This window comes from Rattus norvegicus, chromosome 11, assembly GCF_021556685.1.
Source record: "Rattus norvegicus strain SHRSP/BbbUtx chromosome 11, alternate assembly SHRSP_T2T, whole genome shotgun sequence".
Lineage (NCBI taxonomy): Eukaryota > Metazoa > Chordata > Mammalia > Rodentia > Muridae > Rattus > Rattus norvegicus.
In genome coordinates, this window is record NC_141544.1 from 46,528,656 (window position 1) to 46,534,751 (window position 6,096).

The 6,096-nt window shown below is 47.6% G+C and overlaps 1 pseudogene; it reads left to right on the forward strand.

Annotated features, from left to right (window-relative positions):
- Trub2-ps3 (TruB pseudouridine synthase family member 2, pseudogene 3) lies at positions 1,317–2,571 on the forward strand (annotated as a pseudogene).

The following is a 6,096-nucleotide window of genomic DNA, read 5'->3' on the forward strand; positions in this document are numbered from 1 at the left end:
AGTTGCCTCAATATCTTCTGGATTTGTTATGCCTAAGTCTCTTTTTTTCCCCATTTATTTGCACTTGATTTTGATCTTAGCAGTACTTTTTTAACTTTAGTGTATTTTTTAAATGTTTTATTTGTCATTTCTCTTCAGTGTTGGTGAATGTTCTTCAGATGGACTTTTCCAGTTTCTTTCTTTTAAGAAAATGTTTAATTACACGTGCTTTATTTTGTTTGCATGTGTGTGCACGTGCACGTGGGTCCCATGTTGAAATCTGAGGTCTATCTGCGAGAGTTTGTTTTTCTCCTTCCACCATGTGGGTCCCAGGAATCGAACTCAGCTCTTCAGACTTGGCAGCAAGCTCTTGCACCTGCTGAGCCTTCTCGTCGGCCCTCTTCTCTCTTTCACTTCCTGTGTTTCCTCCTCTCCCAGTCTTCTCCGTTCATTAGTATTGTGGATTTTACTAATTGGTTTAGAAACAAGACCACCCTCGTGTTTCTACTTCTTGTTTTCTGTACGTTTGTCCTTGAGCTGTTTTGCTCCTGGACACCCTTCCCTGGTTTCTTTTCCTTATACTCTTTCTAACCTCTAGCTCTTTCTCCATGGTACTCCTGTCCCTCCTTGTTTTCCCTTCTTTGTTTTTTCTCTTTTCTCTCCCTTCTCCCTCCTCCATGCCTCTTTTTCCTTTATTATCTTCACACTCACCCTAAATAGTTCTGAGTTCCTTTCTGCTTATGTGTATGTGGAAATACCACATTTGTGTGAGGGAGAGGGCAGACCAGAAGCGAGCACTGAGTTCTCTGGGTCTGGAGCTTCAGGCGGTTGTGTGCCTTCCAAAATGAGTGCTGGGAACCGAGCCCAGGTCCTCTGGACCACCAGGAAGTGCTCGGTGCTGAGCTTCCCTGCCTGTTCCACTGACTTTTAACCTAATGGCATATTTCAGGGCTGGTTTTCCAGTCTCAGGTAACAGCCACTAGCGCCATGTTAGCAGGCAGAGTTCATGCCTTGCTGTGTATCTGGTATGCTCGGCTGAAGTGGACGTCCAGAAGCAGAAGAAAGACTGTAGAGACGGAAGACTAGGTGACAAGGTCAGCGGAGCTTTGTCCCCCAACACCAGTGAGGAATAGTGATTAAAATACCACACCCTAGACCTCTCTGGAATGCAAGCAAAACCTCAAACCTCTCTATTCAAAAAGGAGCTGGGGTGGACACTGAAATCATACAGAATCTGGTCAGTGAAATTACACCGTAAGATTTCCCAAATCTAGATACATTTCCAAACAGAAGAGTCATCGAGAACCCAGTAGACACCATCAGAGAAGAATCTCTCGCTGGACGATGCAGTACTGCAGAGTTCCAGCCATGGGTTCTTCTGACCCAGGTCGACTGCAGGGGCTCTTCGCTGTCTATAAACCTTCGGGGTTGAAATGGCTGCATGTGTGTCAGACCGTAGAGTTGCAACTGCTTAACGGTCTCAGTGCACAGCAGCCTTCTGCACCCGAACAGCGTGTTCGCTTCTCACTAGGCCCCGTGGAAGGCAGTGAAGAGAAGAGGTTGACTCTCACAGCCACCAGTGTGCCCTCCCTCACCACCCACAGACTTGTATGTGTTCCAGCGTTCAGAAACCTGAAGATTGGTGTGGGGCATCGCTTGGATGTCCAGGTTTCTGGTGTGCTTGTTCTCGCAGTGGGACATGGACGCAGTCTCCTCACTGACATGCATGATGCTCACCTCACCAAGGATTACACGGTTCAAGGCCTCCTGGGCAAAGCTACAGACAACTTCTGTGAAGATGGGCAGTTGATAGAGAAGACCACAGAGTGGCTGGACCAGATCCTGGGTATGATCCAAGGCTCGCACCAAAAAGCCCTAGTGATGTACTCCAACCTGAACCTGAAGTCCCAGGATGCCTACGAGAGGGCTGTGTAAGGCATGATCCGGCCCATGAACGAGTCCCCAATGCTCATCGCTGGCAACCGATTCCTGCACTTTGCACCTCCCGACTTTTTTTGAGGGTGCAGTGTATGCATGACAGAGAGCAGCAGCTGAGGAGGCTGGTGCATGAAATCGGCCTGGAGCTGAAGACCACCCCTGTCCGGTGCACTCGGGATGGATTCTTCAGGCAGGACAATGCCCTTCTGAGAACCCAGTGGGACCTGCACAGCATCCAGGATGCTGTTCAGGCGGCAGCCCCCTGGGTAGCCAGAGAACTGAGAAAGAACTTGAGCCTAACGTCGGGCCAACAACAGCAGCTCCCCAGTGCCAGGCAGCCTTGGACTTCAAGGGCCCAAGCTCCACTTTGAAAGTGGGAGCCATGCAGGGTGGTAAGGCCAGGCAGGCGCTTGGACGTAGGGGCAAACAGGCTTTCACAAGGCAGAACTGGTCACCCTGCAGGGAGTGAGATCAAGGTGGGCCCTGAGCTGTCATCTCAGCAAAACAAAAGTACAGGAGGGAGCCTTCTTCCTGTCACATACAAACTAACCGCAGAGGTGAGTGGGTAAGCTATCATCCCAGCTAGTTGGGAGGCCCAGGTTAGAATCTCGACAGTTCAAGGCCAGTCTAGGGTGACTTAGTGAAACCTTGGCTCAAAAAGAAAAAAAGAATCCAGTCAGGCTTGATGTCTAAGCCCTCCAGAGAGAGAAAGAAACTAGGGAGTTTACGGCCAGCCTGGGCTACTTCCAGAGTTCAGCTTTTCACAGAGATGGGAAATGATACCTCGACTTTCCTTGTCCATCGTTGATTTATTTAGATTCACACGACTGATGATCTGAATCTGTTTTCACACGGGGAGAAAGTCTTTTCACTCTTTCAAGGTGGTGCCTCACGTCTGTGATCTCAGTACTACTCAGCTGAGGCAGGAGGACAGCTCAGACTTTGAGGCCAGCCTGAACTAGTCTTCTGGAGTACTTTGTAGAGTGTGTCAGCATTTAATCCTGCCAGTCACGGTGTAAACCTGTAATTTGCCTGGGTGGTGGAAACAGGAGGATCAGGAGTTCAAGGTCATCTTGGGCTGCCTAAGGTTGAGGCTACACAAACCTTGTCTCTAAGACAATATAAAAAGCCCAGAATTATTTTTAAAAGGTTGTATTCTTAATGTGTGTGTTTGCACGTGTGTTGTACGTATGCACCCTGTGCATCATGGGGGCTAGAAAAGGATGTAAAAGCCCTATGGCTGGGCTTAAAAGGCAGTTGTGAGCCACCATGGAGATGCTGCGCATGGACACTGGTCCTCTGGAAGAGCAGCCTTAACCTCTGACCCATTTCTCCAGAGTTCAGTTGCCTGTGCTTTGATGCAGCAGCAGGGACCAGCACCCTGGCTGTGAGCAGTTACAGGCTGGTAAGAGTTTGTCTACAGTGTGAAAACTCACAGGAAAGCAGGATTTTGTTTTCTGCGTGGTGCTGGTGGAAGGAGTAGTTTTGAGAAGACACAACAGGTTTATAAAATACACAGTGTTTTCATTCTTTGAAAAAAAAGAAATGAAAAGAAAAGAATCTCTCCATGGCATACTACACAAGCACTAACTGTAGTTGAGACACTGCTGTGGAAGAAGCTTAAAAGGGTTCAAGGAGAAAGCAAAGTAATCTCCAGCAGGAGAGCATGGGAAAGAACAGACTTCCTGAGACACATAGCTGGAAGGATAAAGAACACATCATGTCCAGCACAGGAAGCTCCTGAAACTAATGAGGGGAAAGATAAAGATGAAGAGCAAACAATGATCCACCCCACAGACAAAAGTCTAGGAGCTGGGGAGCATCACTCAGCAACAGCCCTAATGTAACTGCGTCAGCTCATCTGTAAAGGATGCAGGCCGAATGATAGGTTAGAAAAATAAAACAGGCAAAACCCACAAGGCATAAGTATGCATTGACTCCAAGAAGCACACATCACCGGTAAAGACAGAGCAGGGAATCAAAGGATCCACCAGTAACTGGAGGCAGAGAACAGGGCGACATAGATATCTTTTCATCAAATAACCTAGAATTCAGCCCAAACGAGTCAGAGGAGATCAAGAGCATTACGTATTAATCAAGGAAGTTCTTCAAGATGAAATAATGATTGCACACGTATGTGTATGGAATGTTGAGTCTCTAAATCTAATGAAACAAAACTGGTGAGTACACAGGGACAGAGGGGTCCTGATACCATCACAGCAGATAAGGTTAATGTCCACCCTCACCTCTACCTAGGACATCTGAACTAAAAATCAACCAAGAGACCTCAGAGGACAGATCATGTGTGAGAATATGCCATCCAGAGACAGAAGCCCTACCCCTAGCAAGGAGGTGATGACCGGGGATAGCTGCTGAGGGAGAGGATTCGAGGATCTTTAGAGGTGTCGAGACACCTGTCCAGAGACAGACAGACAGGCAGACACACAAAGACACAGACACAGACACAGACACAGACACACACACACACACACACACACACACACACACACACACACGGGGTTGGGGGGGGGGAGGCAAGGAATGACCTCAAGCACAGAAGACACAGCAAGGCCTGTCTAGACTCTTCTCCCAGCATCCTGTGGGCTAACAAGGCAGCACCAAAATTCCCAAGATGCCATGCCATGGAGAGTCTGGTGTGACAAGACAGGCTTAGATTCTGTGTCTCCTTCATTGCATACCCTAAGGGTGTGTCAGAACCAGGTGACAAATGAATTTTTCTCTTCTCTCCAAAGGAGTCCTACCCACTAACCTATCCTGCAAATACACTCCCTGTGCAAGCCCTACCAGAAAGGCTAGGAAGTGGCTGCTGGCCGTCTCCCGAGGGAGGATTCTTCAACCATCATCCAAACTCTTTTTTCCACACACTCTCTATAATATATCCGTCAGTAAGTATGTATTAAATACAAACTGTGTGTCAGGCCCTGTCCTGCACACTGGTATTGCAAAGAGGAATGAGACTCAGGTCTCCTCAGGGATGTCAGAACTCAGGGTAGGAAGGAGAGAGATCCCTATTGGAGCAAAGCCCAGCCCTGCCATCTCCTGGACAGCAGCGGGATAGAAGAGCCAGGCCAAGCCTCACCCCAGCCCAAGAGCACACAGCACTCTGTGCTCCCAAAAGCTGCTCAGGGCTTTCCCAAACTGGAGCGGAAAGGAGAGAAACAAAAGAACAAAGGAAAAGAAAGCATGCTAAGAGAAGTTGGGGAAGGGAAGGATGGAGAGAACTGACGGTTCTTACACAGAGATCTTTAACTCCGTGTATACACTTCTCTTCCCTGTTTTAGAAATAGCATCTGGCTCCATTACCCATGGGGCTTTAAAATCTCAAGGGTTCTCTGTAAGACATCAGTGAGATGGAGGGGCACTTGCTTGACCTCCTGGGATTGAGCAAAGCTCTTAGAAGTATCCAAAGGGACACCCCACACTAGCAAAGATCGTTTCCTGCCCAAGGATCAAGCAATAAAGTTGTGTTAGAATCCTAATGTGAAATTCAACATGAATTTCAATTCCTTGTCATTTTCTGTCAGCTCCTCCAACAATTCAGGTTCAAAAGCATTAGTTTTTTTAAAACACCATAAAGAATATGTACACAGGGGGCTGGAGAGATGGCTCAGAGTTTAAGGGCAGTGACTGCTCTTCCAGAGGTCCTGAGTTCAATTCCCAGCAACCACATGGTGGCTCACAGCCATCTGTAGTGGGATCTGGTGCCCTCTTCTGGCCTGCAGGCATGCATGCATGTAGAACGCGGTAAACAAATCTTTAAAAAAAAAAAAAAAAGAATATGTACACAGGTACAATTTGAAAATATGGGAATACAATGAAAAACTTATGGAAACGCTGAAGAAGACCGTGTTGAATGGGCAAGCTGAATGCATGATTACCGTCAGACAGCTGTGCACCCTCCCACTAGCCTTCTCCTGCAGTCTTCCTGGCTGCTGGCTTCAAAACTCCCTGGGAAAAAGCCTGAGATGTCAATCTTATGACCTTGCCATTTTCCTGGCTGGTTTTTAACCACCATCACCGGCCTACATACTCAGAGATAACAGACCATCTGACACCTTTCTTTTCATGGTAAACTTTGATAAAAACAGCCGGAGTTCTGGGAAGGTGAGCCACTTCCAAGATATACATCAATTTGACAAGAGACCACACAACCAGTCT